Source organism: Canis lupus, chromosome 37 (assembly GCF_011100685.1).
Source record: "Canis lupus familiaris isolate Mischka breed German Shepherd chromosome 37, alternate assembly UU_Cfam_GSD_1.0, whole genome shotgun sequence".
In the NCBI taxonomy this organism is placed as follows: Eukaryota; Metazoa; Chordata; class Mammalia; order Carnivora; family Canidae; genus Canis; species Canis lupus.
In genome coordinates this window covers 20028369-20044790 of record NC_049258.1, presented here as the reverse complement: position 1 = coordinate 20044790, position 16422 = coordinate 20028369, and the positions used below count along the sequence as shown (strand labels likewise).

Sequence of the window (16422 nt, the reverse complement as noted above, 5' to 3'; positions counted from 1 at the left end):
TTAGTAATTCTGTAACTGTCCCAGAGTTTAATGCGTGTTTCTTTATTTCATGTGATTAGTCAGCTCTTTCTGGATGTACATCTAAGGTATCCAGACCAGGTTCTTTGGGGGTGGGTGAGAATTAGGAGAGAGACAGAGAAGAGGAAATTAAATTGCATTTTTACTCTTCTCCTTGCAATGAGTTTTACTTCTACTTCACAGCCACCCTGAGAAGCAGCATTATTTTCCTGTTTGAAAAAAGAAAAATGTGACTCCAGAAATTACTAAATTGTTAATGTTAGTGTGGCTAAAAAATAGTGGAGTTGGGAAATGGAACCCTGGCATACTTCTAGCTAAAGTCCCTGCCCTTTCTACCATACCAGGCTACCTCTCAAAAAGAAATCATAACATCTGGATAGAGGCAGGAAACTGCTTCCAAGCCAATTTTCTTTCCTTGCTGCTGGTCCTTGTGTCATTTCTAAAATGACAGCCTGCATTCCTGCAAATTTCTGGGGATGCTTTGAGAGGTGACTACATTGCCAGTAATTTTCAAAATACTGTAGCTTTGCCTTTCAACTCCTTTATGTCTCTCAGAGAAATATCAAGACTGATGTCCAAAAGCTAGAACCTTAGGGCTTGAAGATAATTAAGTACCTAGACACTTTTAGGAGAAAAGACTGCTAGAGTTTATAATTGGGATATTTCAAGACGAGGTACATAGATTTCTTTCCTGAAAATCTTCTCTAGAAGATTTCTTTCTTGAAAATCTTCTCCTTTGTGTTTCTCTCAACCCTAGAAGCAAGCATGAATTCAGCAAGCATGAATCTGACAAAGCAAAGCTGATGATTTAATACTAGCTCAGTAATTGTATTGCTCTTCAAACTGGATTTAGGTTTTTGTTTGGTGTGATTGCAAGCAACAGGAACAGGAACTGACTATAAGGAAAGGAAAAGGAAACTTATTGTAAGGCTGTGTGTATGTGGTGGTCGGTGGTGGTGGTGGTGGTGGTGGTGGTGGTGGTATTGGTGTAGCAGGCTCATGGGCTCATGAGCTGGAGGGCCAAGCTTGGGAACATCCAGGAATTATAGGGGCTCTAGAGAAATCAGCTATGAGAACTGCAACAAACACTTAGTCTAGTCTATACCAGCATAATTCCTAAAGTAATACCTCCAGCAGTTCCCATATCCTTGCACCATTCACTCAAGTCCCAAAGAGAGTCCAGGTGATCAAACCCTAAATCAGCAGACAGAGAACAGAGAACAGATTAGGTTTTTTTTTTTTTGTGTGTTTGTGTGTGTGTGTGTGTGTGTGTGACCAATTATACCTTCAATATTAGGCCCAATGAGGAATTCCACAGAAGGTCGTCAGAGGTCCAACTCTGAGATGCTTTTATTTGTGAGACAAATAAAAGAAAATTATATGTGGTTCACAAGACTAATTGAATATGGACTCACTCTGAAGAAACTGTGTTAATTTGGTTTTACTTGTGTAAAAATCAACAAAATCTTTCCTTAGATGGTAGAAACTTTTTTGTTTCTTAATAACATAAATGCTTAATTTCCCTCTCATTTTTTTCTTGAATTTTTTTTTTCATTTTGATTTTATTCTTTGCAGAGGACACTTTGGGAAAATGTCAAAGAGAATGTCAGAGCTGATTTTTCATCAGACTTCAGTAGGTACAAATCACTACTAGTAATTTTGATATTGTCTGAACCAAGTAAAGCAGACTCAGATCTACATACAGTTAGATATAAGTAGGGAGATGCAATTGACTTCAAAACGACTAGATTTTATTTTGCTTAAGTGGAACAGTGACATCTAGTGCCTGCAAAATTATGTCACTGGATCTGAAGGAAGATTAAAATAGACATGCCATGAAGATGAATGAAGGATCATGTGTTACTTACATCTGCAGAGATTGGTCTGTTCTCTGTTTTCATGGGTACATGAAATTCATGCACTTCCTTCTAGCCATTCTCCTTAATTCTGGACCCACCACATACTAACATATTGCTCTTCTACTTACAGTTCTTTAAGGCATTCCTTAATTCTCTTCTTCCTGCCAATCTAATTTCCTATTATTTCCCAAAACACATGCTCAGTTTTGTCAGACTTGATTTCTCCACTTTCCAAAAACAAATCAGGTTATTTTTACATCCACAACTTGATTTGTATTCCCTCTGCCTGGAAGGTACTTCTCACTGTCTTGTGTCAAATTTTATTTATCTTTTAAGTTTCATTTTCTTGGCATGTCTTCTCTTTCTTTTGTCTTTCTAAACTACTTCTTATCTGAATTTCTGGAGCATTTACATTGTTTATAACTCCTTGATGTTTAGTCTGTCTTGAATTAATTACTATTGTCTCTGTTTATAGGAATAATTTGGTCTCATCAATTAGACTATAAATTCCTTGAGTTCAGGCAATTCCTAGACTTCTTCCTAAATACCTTTTTCGAATTGTTTGAGCATGTCATTTAGTAATTAATACAATTTTTGACAGTTTTCTGAAACTTTCATTTTCTGTAATTTGTTATAGTTTATTTTGATATATTTTAATAGCTTTATTGTAATATTGGCTTCTGTATTGCAATAAACAGTATTCCATGAGGTAAAAAAGAGCCATAGGACCTTGATCATTCAGATAAAGAGAAATTCTTATAATTTATCAAATATTTTATCTGATATTTATACAAGTAGATTGGTATGTATATAAAACAAATCATAATTATTGTTCATTGAAGATACAACTGGAAAAAGTTATTGAAGATAACATAATTCTTTTATAAATGAGGACATGCAGGCTTAGATTAATTGAATTATATCTGTATTATATATACATGTACTCAGAGTATATTCAATAAAAATAAGGCTGCTTACAAAACTGTATGCAATATAAAATACACTTTTTAACCATATGATAATAATGAAATATATTTATGTATATTTTATCTATTGAAAAATTATTGCATCTCTTGGCTCTTTTAATCTTTATGATCACATTATAAATGATTTTATCCCCATTTTACAAATTTTTATATACACTTATTAAACTATTTTTTGTGTCTGGCAGGTGCTGGGATACAAAGATGAGTATCACTTGGCTCCCTATCTTTGAGGGTTTTTCCATTGGATCTGACAGATGAAACTGAAGCTGAAGAGCCTAGATGACAAGCCCACATCACATAACAATAGCAGAGATCCAGCAGTAGGACTGAACTTGTGTCTCAAAATTCAGAATTATTTCCAAATTATTTTGCTACCTTTGCTTATAATTATTTTGGAAATTAGGTATTTAATGACATCACATGTAACCTTACAAAGAAAACATGGCTCTCATTCATCAGGAAATGATTTTGCGATTTAATTTGCTGAAACAGAATAGCCATAGAAAAGTAACTTAGTAACTTTATCATTCTTTTTTTAAGATTTTATATATTTAGGGGTGCCTGGGTGGTTCAGGTCATGATCTCAGGGTCTTGGGATCAAGCCCCACAGGAGGCTCCCTGCTCATGCTCTCTCTCTCTCTGTACCTCTCTATCTCAAATGAATGAATACAAATCTTTAAAAAAGTGTTTATATATTTATTTGAGAGGGAGACAGAACAAGTGAGAAAGAGAATATCAAGGCGTGAGGAGGGTGATGAGAAGACACAAGGGCAGAGGCAGAGGGAGAAGCAAGCTCCTGATGAGTAGGGAGCGGGACTTTTAGGGCTTGACACTGGGACCCTGGGATCATGACCTGAGCTAAAGGCAGATGCTTAACCAACTGAGCCACCCAGGAGCCCCAGCTTTATCGTTCTTAAATTTAAACCAACATGTCAATCTTTATTAGGAAATAGGTTATTGTTTCCCAGAAGAAATAGAATTTGTAGTACAGTCAGCACTCCTCTGGCTTGTAAGTAGAGAGGTTTGTACTTTCTTTGGTACCTCTTTTACTCTTCCACAGCACTGCTACCATTTCCACATTACCATCCCCCCCGCCCCCCAAGATTACCCACCTTGAAAGCACAAAAACCAAGCAGTTGTCTTGGTAGCTGCTGCTGTTGTTTTTTCTTAATTATTTCCTTTCATTTTCTTGTTTATATTGTAGCCTTTATATTGAACCGCTCAATACTTCTCAGTGCTTCATGCTCTGCGTACCTGGGCACCTACAACATCACTTAAGCTTCTGGGTTAGGACTCCATGGACAGGTAACATGATGCCCTGGTGCTTTGAGAGGGAGGCAGATTTTCAGTTTGGGCTCTGAATACCCCAAAGAAGACCCCTCCTTTCCACTGAAATGAAAGTATTTATTTCTTCTTTGTAACCAGTTGAATAGCTGTGTAACATTTAGTGTCTTTTCTATAGCTTATTTGGAATATGATTGAAGCATTCAGAACTTAAAAGTCTCATTGTTCAGCCCCATCGAATGATACATAGGTACATAGGTACACAGTCTGTTTCAGGTGTTAGAAGCATCAGTTCTTGTTCTCTTTAAAGTTAAAAATGAAACAAAAAAATTGTAATGGCTCAACTTTAAAAAAAGAAATACTCTTTTACCTCACTTCCTAGATTTTTAAAGGCCACTATTAAAAATTGTTGTTGGGGCTGGGGTGGGGGGACATGTTTGACGGCCATCTCATTATCAAAATCGCTACATATTTCTAAATCTGCTTTTTCACATTTGAGGGTATGTTTCCAAACCAAATTTATGCACATATAGCTTTAGGAATGCCTGGTGAGGGGATCCCTGGGTGGCTCAGTGGTTCAGGGCCTGCCTTTGGCCCAGGGCGTGATCCTGGAGTCCCGGGATCGAGTTCCGCGTCGGGCTCCCTGCCTGGAGCCTGCTTCTCCCTCTGCCTGTGTCTCTGCCTCTCTCTCTCTCTCTCTCTCTCTGTGTCTGTGTCTCTCATGAATAAATAAATAAAATCTTTAAAAAAAAAAAAAAAGGAATGCCTGGTGAATAGCAGTAGAATTTGGCCAATTATATAATAAATGCAGGGATTTTTTATAGGTTAAAAAACATGCTGTTTTATCCACTAATTGTTTCATAGGTGTTACACATTCCAACTAGATTTCCATTTATAAGCCTAAGACATCATAAGTACTCAATAAAAGTAGATTCTCGGGGATCCCTGGGTGGCGCAGCGGTTTGGCGGCTGCCTTTGGCCCAGGGCGCGATCCTGGAGACCCGGGATCGAATCCCACGTCGGACTCCCGGTGCATGGAGCCTGCTTCTCCCTCTGCCTGTGTCTCTGCCTCTCTCTCTCTCTCTCTCTCTGTGACTATCATAAATAAATTAAAAAAAAATAAATAAAAGTAGATTCTCTACGACATCTAGGAGTACAAAGTATACAAATTGCTCAATGACAAGAATTACAGGTTTTTTAAGGATCAACGAAGGATTTCTAGAGATTATCTCTACACTTCCATGTTGCAGATAAGGATGGATTGTTATACTGGTTGTTTTCTAAACAGGAATTCTGTTTCAATTGCCTTTTCTCATTTAATTGCTAATATCAATAATTGAAAGATGGCAAAGATTGTTGAACCCATATAACAGATTGTTATGGTACCAATTATTTACTAATGGACAATATCTCTAGGCGCGTGTCATATAGACTATTGGAAGATTATTGCTTATAGATCAGAGTAAACATTACTGAAGATTTCTTTTTTGCTCTCCATGCATAACTTTCTGTGACAATGACTTAGATGAGAGGAACTTCATATTTACCATATAACATATGTTCTGTACAAACTTCAGAAAACTTGTACAACTCTTGCTCTTGTAAATATAAAGATTGATTGTACAGAAAAAAACATAATTTAGTTTCAAGTTACAAGAAAGATTTCAGGATAGCTTTTTGAGTTATAAAAGAGATTTACTTATAAAATTAAATTGATATTGTCTAACAAATTTTTCTAGAAATGAAATTTCAACCCATAAAAAATAGAATAGTATTTTCTATTAATCTAAAAAAATCTGCATTTAGAATACTAAATTCATTTTCTTAGTCTCTTATTACAGCTGCTTCTGATTTCTCAGTAAGCCTGAAATACGAAACAGGTGAGGAAAAGCAAAAGAGGTCATATTTGGATCTTTAAATGCAAAGTTGGGAACAAATCAATATTTTCCCATGACTATTAAATCTAAATTAGAAGATGCATATATATTCATGTACATATATATGTATAAATAGAACCCTCTATATACATCTAAATAAAACATTTAAGAGAAAGATGAAATTTGTTACAAAAATACTATGAAAACACAAAAATACAAATATAATCTATCTACAATTAATAGATGAAAACATTGACAAGGTGAGTGGTTAACACCACTAAGACCATTACCGCCAGCAGTTAATTGATTGTATAAATAAAATTGTATATAAAGTGGTTTTGTCTTACAAAGATGTCATCTTGCAATGCAGTTGGAGAGGACTCAAATACAAATAACACAAGAAATTATGACTTCTAAGCCAAACAAGTGATTCTGTAGTCTTTCTTTCCTAAACTGTGTATTACTCCATCCTAAATCATTTTTCTTTCATCTAACAGAAATATGAAAATGTCAATTGAATTTGAATTTTTTTCTCCTAAAGACCTTGTTTCCTGAATATTGGTGGCCAGCTGAGATAAGTTTTTGTCATCTTTCTTTGAAATGTTAGCTTATTTTACACTGTGTTTGATGATGTTAAATAATTTTAGAAAAACAGCTCATTTCTCAAAAGAAGAAATTACAGCTCCAAATACGCATACTAAATTGGTTGGATCACAAGGCAGGAAATGCAGAGTTTTATACATCTGAATTCTTGAGTATTTAGCTGTGCTCAGTTTTTCTGAGTAGTTGCCCTACTCTTAAGAGAAGCTAAGAAACAGCAGGGCTGTTTGAGATAATTACATAGTATACTTAACTCTAATTCATATACAGCCGTCAAGTTTTTATAGGTTCCTATTTGTGATGCTATAACTAAGGTTTTTTTTTTTTTTTTAAGTTTTCAGGTTAATTTTCTATACTTTGGGATTATAATTCAGTTATAAAATGTTTCTTGTAGACTGAAACTTGGTATACAAATTCTTGGTCAGTATAAAAACATTATTAGGAATTTCCATAAATATCACTTACATCATTAAAAATTATTTTGTAGGGACACCTGGGTGGCTCAGCAGTTGGGCACCTGCCCCTGGCTCAGGGCATGATCCATGGTCTCAGGATCGAGTCCTGCATTGGGCTCCCTGCCTGGAGCCTGCTTCTCCCTCTGCCCATGTCTCTGCCTTTCTCTCTCTCTGTGTCTTTCATGAATAAATAAATAAAATCTTTTAAAAAATTATTTTGTAAAATTATAAAACCATATCTTTAGAACATATTCAAATGTAACTTACAGTTACATGTTTCTTATTTTCTTGTTATTTATGTACAAATATGTTCACCTACTTTTTAAAAAATCAGGTTTTTTATTATACCATTCAGATTATATTGTTAAATAAATTTCAGTATCAAAACATTGATTTTTCTTTACAAATACTTCAGTACCGAATTCTAATATATAACATATAGAGTTCACTCACTGCAAAGTTGAGTGTAGAGAAAAAACATTTTACATGATAAAATATGTTTATAACATGTATACACTCTTTATGTAGATGTGTGTGTGTGTGCGCATGTGTGTGCGCATGTGTGTGTATGTGTGCTGGTGTCATTTTGTCAGACTACTTTTCTGCCATGTCATTTATTTACATGTGAGAAAGCAAAATATATTTTAGTTCAATTGTCAAACTGATCAATAATTTGTAGCCTAGGCATTTTAGCAGGCATGTTCAAAAGGAAGCAAATTCTTAGGCCAATGTCTATATTAAAAATAAGAATATTTTAAAAGAAGAAAAATTCATAACATATATGTCTAAAGTATTTCTTAGCCTTAGTTACAATTTAATATGTGATTGCAGGTTATATATTGTCTTTTCTATCGTGAGATATTCTGTTGTCCTCCAGGAACCAAATTTTTCTTAGGACTTGAGTGAAAGTAGGATTGGATCGACTATCCCTTTGTTTTAAACAAGGCCTATCAAATCCAACAGACAATCCTGACTAACCAATGTTAAGCAAGCAATAAAACAAACAAACAAACAAAAAACCATTTGCTGCTCTATTAGTTGATTTGCTAAAATTAAATGGGCAAGGCATTCTATATTTTAAGATTGGCAAGAGCTAACAGTCTCTATGAATAACAAATAGCCAGGATTCTGTATAATAATTTTGGGTATAAACATTGATAAAACAATGTGAATGCAATTAACTTTACAGCTCATCTCATGAATCCATACTGGCATCTGTTCTGCCTCTCCTTACAGAGTTGTGTGCCAACGTCTACTCCCAAATTGCCCATGTAGACCAGACCAATGATTGCAATGCAATTAGACTGATGAGAATCAAGAGAATTGCAAAAAAAAAAAAAAAAAAAAAACCAAAACCAAAAAAAACCACCATACTGATAACTCCTAACTTGGTTTTATCTCTATAAGACTAAATAAAGCAATTGCATTTCAAATATATATATATATATTTTTTTTTCTTTTGCTTCCAGGTTTTCTTCAGGTAATTAAAAAATTATTTGTTTGTTTGTTTGTTTGTTTATTTATTTATTTATTTATTTATTTATGAAAGACAGAGAGAGAGAGGCAGAGACACAGGCGGAGGGAGAAGCAGGCTCCAGGCAGGAAGCCCAACGTGGGACTCGATCCCAGGTCTCCAAAGGTGACCTGGGCCAAAGGTGGCGCTAAGCTGCTGAGCCAGCTGGGCTGCCCTTCAGTTAATATTTTTAACGTAAGTTAAATTGATAATTACTTCATTTAAAAATGTCATCTAATTTTAAAAACATGTATTTTCTTGCTGTGTAATTGAATTTGTGGAGTTTTCCATTCTTAGATGACAAGACACTTATTTATAAAACCAGTTACAAAAAAGGAAGCAAGATGAATATGGCCAATTATTTTACTTTCATACTTCAAAGCATTGAGGACAATATACCCCATGAATAATCTAATCTTCAAAACAGATCTATTCGAGGAAGCAATAAAGTACAAGCAATAAACGACTTCCCTCCTTAGAGTTCTATATTATTTTCCTGATAAATTATATCGTTATGTCGTATTATGTAATATTATATCAATTAATCCTCAGAGAAAGGCAAACTATTGAGAACATACCACTTCTTACATTAGTGCTTATTGGTTACAGAGGCAATAAAGATTGAGCTAATCACTGATCAGGTAAGTGCTGTCTATATCTTTACAAACTACAAAAACAGGGTTGGAAAGAAAAAATTATGTTCATTATGATTGTGATACACTCATAAATGTCTCATGAATATTAGTTCGTTTAATCTGCATAATAGTCTTCTTTGGTAGCAGCCCTTATTATCCTCAGGGGCAGGGCAGTCAGCTGGTAGGTGTCAGAGCTAGGATCTCAACTTCCACTGTGGGGCACCAAATTCTGTACTTTTAATCCCTATGCTATGAGGCCACTATGGAATGTTAGCCTAAAGAGGAGTTCAGCGACCTCTGGAATTCCTGGATGCAACCTTCTTTTTTTAAACGATTGATTGATTGATCTACTTACTTATGAAAGAGTGCGCGCACGTGGTGGGGTGGGGGGGAGGAGCTGAGGGAGAAGAATGAGAATCTGGTGCAGACTCCCCACTGAGCATGGAGCCCCCAGCAGGACTTGATCGCAGGACCCTGAGATCATGACCTGAACTGAAATCAAGTCAGTTGTTTAACCAACGGAGCCACCCAGGCAGCCCCTGAATGCAACTGCTGAATGTAGTTGAAATAATCCATGTCCCGTGAAAAGATTTTCAAGTTTTTACCAATAGGTGTTTGAAAGGGAACTTATTTTGACAAATAGAATCCCCAGAGATTATCACTTTCTTTTTTGCAGTACTTATGGTTTTCTATAAAACACAAACTGAAATTTAGAGAAATGTCATGAATAATTTCTACCAGATGCAAACTAGACATAATTCAATACTTGTGTCTTTTACACAATAATTACATATTACAGAATAATTACACAACATTGTGTAACAAATAATGTTACCTAGAATACCTTCTTTTTGAAGATGATACATCTAAATTCTCATCCTAACTAATATTGAGTGCTTTATTTAAGAAATATTCCCCTATGGGGCACCTGGGGGCTTAGTCAGATGAGCATTGGACTCCTGGATTTGGCTCAGGTCCCGATCTCAAGGTTGTGAGACTGAGCTCCGCATGGGAGTCTAAGCTCAGCGCAGTGTGCTGCTGGAGATTCTCTCTCCCTCTCACTCTACCCCACCCCGTTCACGGCATTTTCTTACTCTCTCTAAAAAGAATTGTCTTAAAAAAAAGAAAAAAAAGAAAATTTCCCCTATTAGTTAAAATTTTTTTTTTGGAAAAAGGGCATTAATTTTCTTTCAAAATTAAAAATAATCGGAAGTCCTCAGAGAATATTTGTTTATATCAATTGTATTTTGAGAAGGAAAGAAATTTACAAACCATAGAATCTTTGAGCTGAAAGAAATTTTAGAAATCAGAGTCCCACTATACACAATATCTGCTGTTTTGGGCTGCCTGATATCTACTCTCTAGGTGCTAATACTCTGGTTTTCTTAGAAAATCTCCTGCTCCCCATGCTCAGTCCTTGTAATTGAGTGGAACTGATTGTACTTTCAATCCCTTGCTTTGATATATGGCTGAGGACTGGTCAGTCATAATAATTCTCAGCAGTTTCAGAACTGCTGTCTGGAAAGTGAATCTCTGCCTCACTGGAGTGGCTGCAGAGTTTAGACATCCACTTCAAAGTGTTAGGATCTGTCTTTCCAACTTCAGAATGAGAAAGTTTACCTGAATAAAGCCAACATGTAGGAAAGCAAAGCTGAGTTGGAAAGAGACCAAAGCTGGATGAAGTTGTTTAAACCCCAGGATAGATCTGTATGAGCTCTATCCATAAAGTCCACAGAGTAAATTCCACAATATTTATTGCTATTTAACTGCCATCTAATATCTGATTGAAAACTTCAAACTACAGGAGCATGTGCTTCAGAAGGACACCAATGCCATTTTCAGCATCAGTATGTTTTCAAATTTTGACTATATAAAACATAAATTAGCTTCCCTTCTAATTTCTCTTTTGATGGTCTACCTTCTGATGATGAAACAAATTAATATTTTTTCATAGGACAGTCCATAAAATACCTATAGCATCTATCCTCTCAGTCTTCTCTAGCTAAAACAGCTACAGTTGAGGAGATTATATTTTTAAGACGGTCAGTTAAATCATCCAAGAAAAACGATGAGATTTGTATTATTTTAATAACAATGAATTTCCATCAGTCATCCCATTCGTAATGTTTTAGAGACAGAAAGAAAAAAAAAATCACCTGGTAATTGCCTGGGATTAAAGAGTGAGTTTCTTAGATGCATGGGGCCCAACCTTACAATCAAGGTTGAACACATGTGATTTGAGGATGAAAAATCCACCTGCTCAATATCATCTCTTCAAAGTCATATTAATTAAAGTCAAAGGTTAAATGAATATCCCCCAAAGGATCTAGTTAAAATTAAGTTACTTAATTTAAGGTAAATATACCAACTTGCATTGATTCATTAATAGCTATTAATTCATTCTCAGCCATTGAAGAAAAGAGAATAGATGACAGGACAGTTTTAAAGAGACAGGGGTATAGAGAGGAGTTTCCCACATCAGATGACATCCTGAAGGGGACTTTCAGTAAAAAATAGGTGGGGCCTGCTGTTGAAGATGTCAGGATATGAGCCGATAATGATAGTCTTACTAAAACGATAAACCTGCTGCTTATTTCCTTCTAGTGAAGGGGTCACAATTTATCTCCAAAACGTGTGTGTGTGTGTGTGTGTGTGTGTGAGAGAGAGAGAGAGTTGTCCTGCTTTCTCTAAAGGTGTTTTGGTATTGAATTAGTGACAATCTAGATCTAATTGTTATTTGTAATCCCCGAATAAAAATAAACCTAGAAAGGAGTTTTTAAAACATCTGTCTCCTACTGAATTGATAAAAAACATTTCTTTTTTTGTTTTGTTTCTTATTTTTATTGAAGTTTGATTTGCCAACATACAGTATAACACCCAGTGCTCATCCCATCAAGTGCCCCCTCAGTACCCGCCACCGCCACCGTTACACCATCCCCCCGCCCACCTCCCCATCTGCAACCCTCTGTTCCCAGAGTCAGGAGTCTCTCATGGTTTGTCTTCCTCTCTAATTTTTCCCACTCATTTTCTCTCCTTTCCCTTATAATCCATTTCACTATTTCTTATATTCCCCGTATGAGTGAAACCATATGATGATTGTCCTCCAACTGACTGACTTCACTCAGCATAATACCCTCCAGTTCCATCCATGTCAAAGCAAATGGTGGGTATTTGTCCTTTCTAATGGCTGAATAAAAACATTTCTAACAAATATTTTCAGATGCAATTGTGCAGTATCAGATACGTTATATTAATAGCAGAAATAAAAGCAGTAATTTAAAGATGTGTGTTTTCTATTGCTGCTATAGTAAATTGCCACAAGAGTAGTGGCTTGAACAAAACAAATTCATTATCTTACGGTTCTCACATGGGTCTTTCCAGGCTAAAATCAAGCTTTGGTAGGCTTCGTTGCTTTCTAGAAGTTCTAGAGGAGAACCCATTTTCTTGCCTTTCCCAGCTTCTAGACCCTGACTACATTTCTTGGCTCATGCCCCGTTCCTCCATCTTGAAAGCCACCAATGGTGACTCTAGTCTCTTTCTTCCTGACTCTTCTTTTTCTACTTTTAAGAACTCATTAATTTCATTGAATGCACTCAGGTAATTCAGAAGAATTTCTCCATCAGTCGATTTTCCATAATTTCCCTTTCCATTTAAGGTAAAAAATTTACAAATTCCAGGGGTTAGGGCATGGATATCTTTGGGGAGCCAATATTCTGCTTGCCTGAGTCTATTACATAGGGTATGTACATTCCTAAAAAAACCTCATTTTCTGTTAAGTAACACACTAAAAATAATAGGGCATGTAGGAAAAATGTAGGGTTGAAAGAGACAGTTCAAAACCTGTGTAGTTTAGTGGCCAGAACGCTGAAAATCTTTTAAAAAGTACCAATTAAAATGATATGCTAAATTTCTAACAAATATGTACTACTTTAAATATGGGACTTTACTTTAAAAATCGGGATGGGGAGAGATGTATCGTGATGGAAGCAGGTGTAAGGAATGGGTCAAACTACTGAGTTATGAAGTCAAAGCAAAAATGTGCAAAAGACAAGAGATCACATAATAAGCATTTCCAATAGTCACATAGCATATGGCTCAACTGACTCGAGAAGAATGATGGGTCAAAGGGCATGGCTAGAACACTTTATTGCCACCACTGCTTTCCATATCCAGCTGTGTTGTCTGTTTTATGTTTGGCCATTGTCACTTGGTAGGCCAAACTATTATTGTGCTGAGAAAGTTTTATAAGAATCAAGAGACTTTCTAGGCTGTACCAAAATCTCCCCTATTTACCGATTGCATTGAACTCATCCTCTAATTATATCTTCAAAAGCAAATTGTGTTTCAGTGCTTAAGCTTATTGCAAAGCTTGGAGTACCAAAGAAAGTCAAGGTTACTTCAAAGTCCCACGATATTAATTTACCATCATTGCCAATGACTCATGACTGTGAGTCAGTCATTACGGGCTTAATATATTTCACGGAAGAGGACAACTGAATTTCTGGCATTATCTTATGTATACTCCAAGAAGAAGTATTTTCGGAGGAAATATCATGAAGTCATTTCGTAATTTTCAGTCACCATGCATACTGGGGAGTCATATGTCAAGGAATTGGGAATGGATCCCCTCTGAAGCAGACAGACTATAACTTACGAAATCCAGTCACCTGTATCTAGAGGCCATACCAAAAGCAGTAATACTTAAAAGCCTAATAAAGAGGGGAAAGTGAAAGCTAAATTATAATGCCCTTTTGAAGGACAAGGATATTAAGAAAGTCAGAAAGAAGCATATTGTGAAAATTCAAAACCAGAAGGGTAGATCAAGAGAACTGACGATGTGTCTTTTTTTTGCATCATTGTTAGCTGAATGGCTACAGAAGCACCTTATTAAATGGAAAATTAGTATGAAATTATGAGACCATACCTCCACACGACCTGTAGTCCTGATAAATGATTTCTCTGACTTATTTATTCTTTTATCAGAATATCCAATGTTCCTCTCTTGTGTCAGGCACAGTGTTAAGTACCGAGGATAGAGTGGTGAACATTAGGAGGTAGTTTGGGCCCTCATGCATTTAGTGGGTAAAACAGACATTAAGCAAATTACCCCACTAATATAATTACAACTTGTGATAAGTGCTACCAAGGAAAAGGAACAATATTAAAGAAACACGTAAGAAGGATACATGGTCTAGTGGGGGGTATGGAGTTGGATAATTGAATTTACATTTAAATGATTATCACAAACCAGTGGCCCATGGGAATCTAAGTGAATGACGTTTCTAGTGCTCACAGCAATGGCAACTGTGGCTCATATTTTGTATCTGTACCGAAGTTGAGTCAACTTCATTGATCTTTTGATTTCTTTTGCTTTAACAAATCGTGGTTGACTACCAATAACATGTGCAGACTATTACTATTTGAAAAATGGATGGTATTCAGGCACAATTTTAAAACTGACACGTTGATACATTAGAACTTGTGCTATTGAATTGTTTTATTTAAAACTTTGTATTTCTCTTTTTTGAGCAACTATTTTGCTATGTCATGTGGCCACTAGGGGGCAGTACTGCCCTTTGTTAGAAAGGCGTTAGCTTTGGCAAGCAGATTTTTCTTGTTCAGTGTTGGGGGTGGGGGAGGAAGAAGGGACAGTTTTCTCTAGTTTGGCAATGAAAGAGAAAAAAAAAATAGAGACTTTTAAAATAAGATGGGAGTGCATATTATGTCAAAGGCCAGTTTTACGGAGGTTTATTAACAATTTGCTTTTATTCACTCTTACTTGAAAGGCCACACAAAAATACAGATTAAGAATACCTGATCATAAGTTTACCCTTGACTGTGTCACACTATGAGTTTAATTTATTTAATTTAAAATCGGTATTTTTTTAATCTGTAACCAAAAATATTTGAAAAGTGTACGTGTTAGTCAGAAAGACCTACAGGTATTGTATTGTCTACCATATAAAATGAATTTGTACAAGGGGCTTAATAATTGTTAATGTAATTTCTCATTCTTATTTCAAAGAACAGTAATTTTTAAAAATGTGAATTTCAACATACATACTATCTTAATTTTAAAGGATACTGTAGAAAATCTAGGCTAATTTTTTATAAGGTATAAACAAGAAACAATTACAAATTCTACTTTGTGAACAATTGACAAATATACTACTTGACTTTTCTTGTAGTGGCCTTAATTAGCCCTAATCTGCATGCATCTAAGAAAAACACCATTTGTTTCTGTGAACATTTTTATTTTACTTTTCTGATGTGTTCTACTACGTATATTTGCATTTTAGCCGATCAGATTAATTTAGGAAGAATGCACCCTTATATCTCTGATTCAAATCTTTTCACAGTATTTGACATTAATTATGTTACACTTCCTTTGCCATATTGTTTTTATCTCTTACTACTACTTGAGCATTTGCAAAGATGTGCACAATTATTTTGTACCTGATTTTAGATTTTTTTTTGGCACAAAAATTAGAATAGAACAGATCCTTGATTGTATGTTTTAGGAACATCCATCACCACATTCATTAATCCATGAAGGTAATACGTTCTTGGTTTCTTCCCTTAGATAAAATACAAACTTTTACCATGGTCGTCACTTCAAGAATTGACCTTGAAGAAAGCCTTAGTTACTATATAGGATCAGGGTTGTAGTATTTCCATATGGGAACTTCCAGTAAAAATATTTGCATAGATCTTTATGCATTAATGCTGCTTAGAACAAACTGCAAACAGGACTGGTCTCATTCATTTGGGGAATATAAATAATAGTGAAAGGGAATAGAGGGGAAGGGAGAAGAAATGGATAGGAAATATCAGAAAGGGAGACAGAACATGGAAGACTCCTAACTCTGGGAAACGAACTAGGGGTGGTGGAAGGGGAGGAGGGCGGGGGGTGGGGGTGACTGGGTGGTGGGCACTGAGGGGGGCACTTGACGGGATGAGTACTGGGTGTTATTCTGTATGTTGGCAAATTGAACACCAATAAGAAATAAATTTATTATTAAAAAAATAAAAATGACTGGCTTATATAAGTACTGAAATGATTGCAGATCAGGAATAGGTACCATATGCTGGTTTGTTCCTGCCCTTCCACTTACCACTTTGGATCTGTTTTTCTTTCCACATGGACCTTCTGATTATAGCCCAAGAGAGATCAAAACATATAATTTAAAATTAC

General features: G+C 35.6%; 1 long non-coding RNA gene across 22 annotated transcripts in view; it reads left to right on the top strand.

The window, feature by feature from the left end:
- Positions 1-16422, top strand: part of LOC102154178 — a 199163-nt gene that overhangs the window by 169855 nt on the left and 12886 nt on the right. For 17 of the 22 annotated variants that reach the window (XR_005385350.1, XR_005385351.1, XR_005385346.1 and 14 more), the window contains 2 exons: positions 1594-1651; positions 3049-4168. This is a non-coding gene — a long non-coding RNA (uncharacterized LOC102154178). Of the gene's footprint in view, positions 1-1593; positions 1652-3048; positions 4169-5975; positions 7202-16422 lie in introns of those variants that run through there. The other 5 variants (XR_005385341.1, XR_005385342.1, XR_005385343.1 and 2 more) reach the window with 5 other exon arrangements.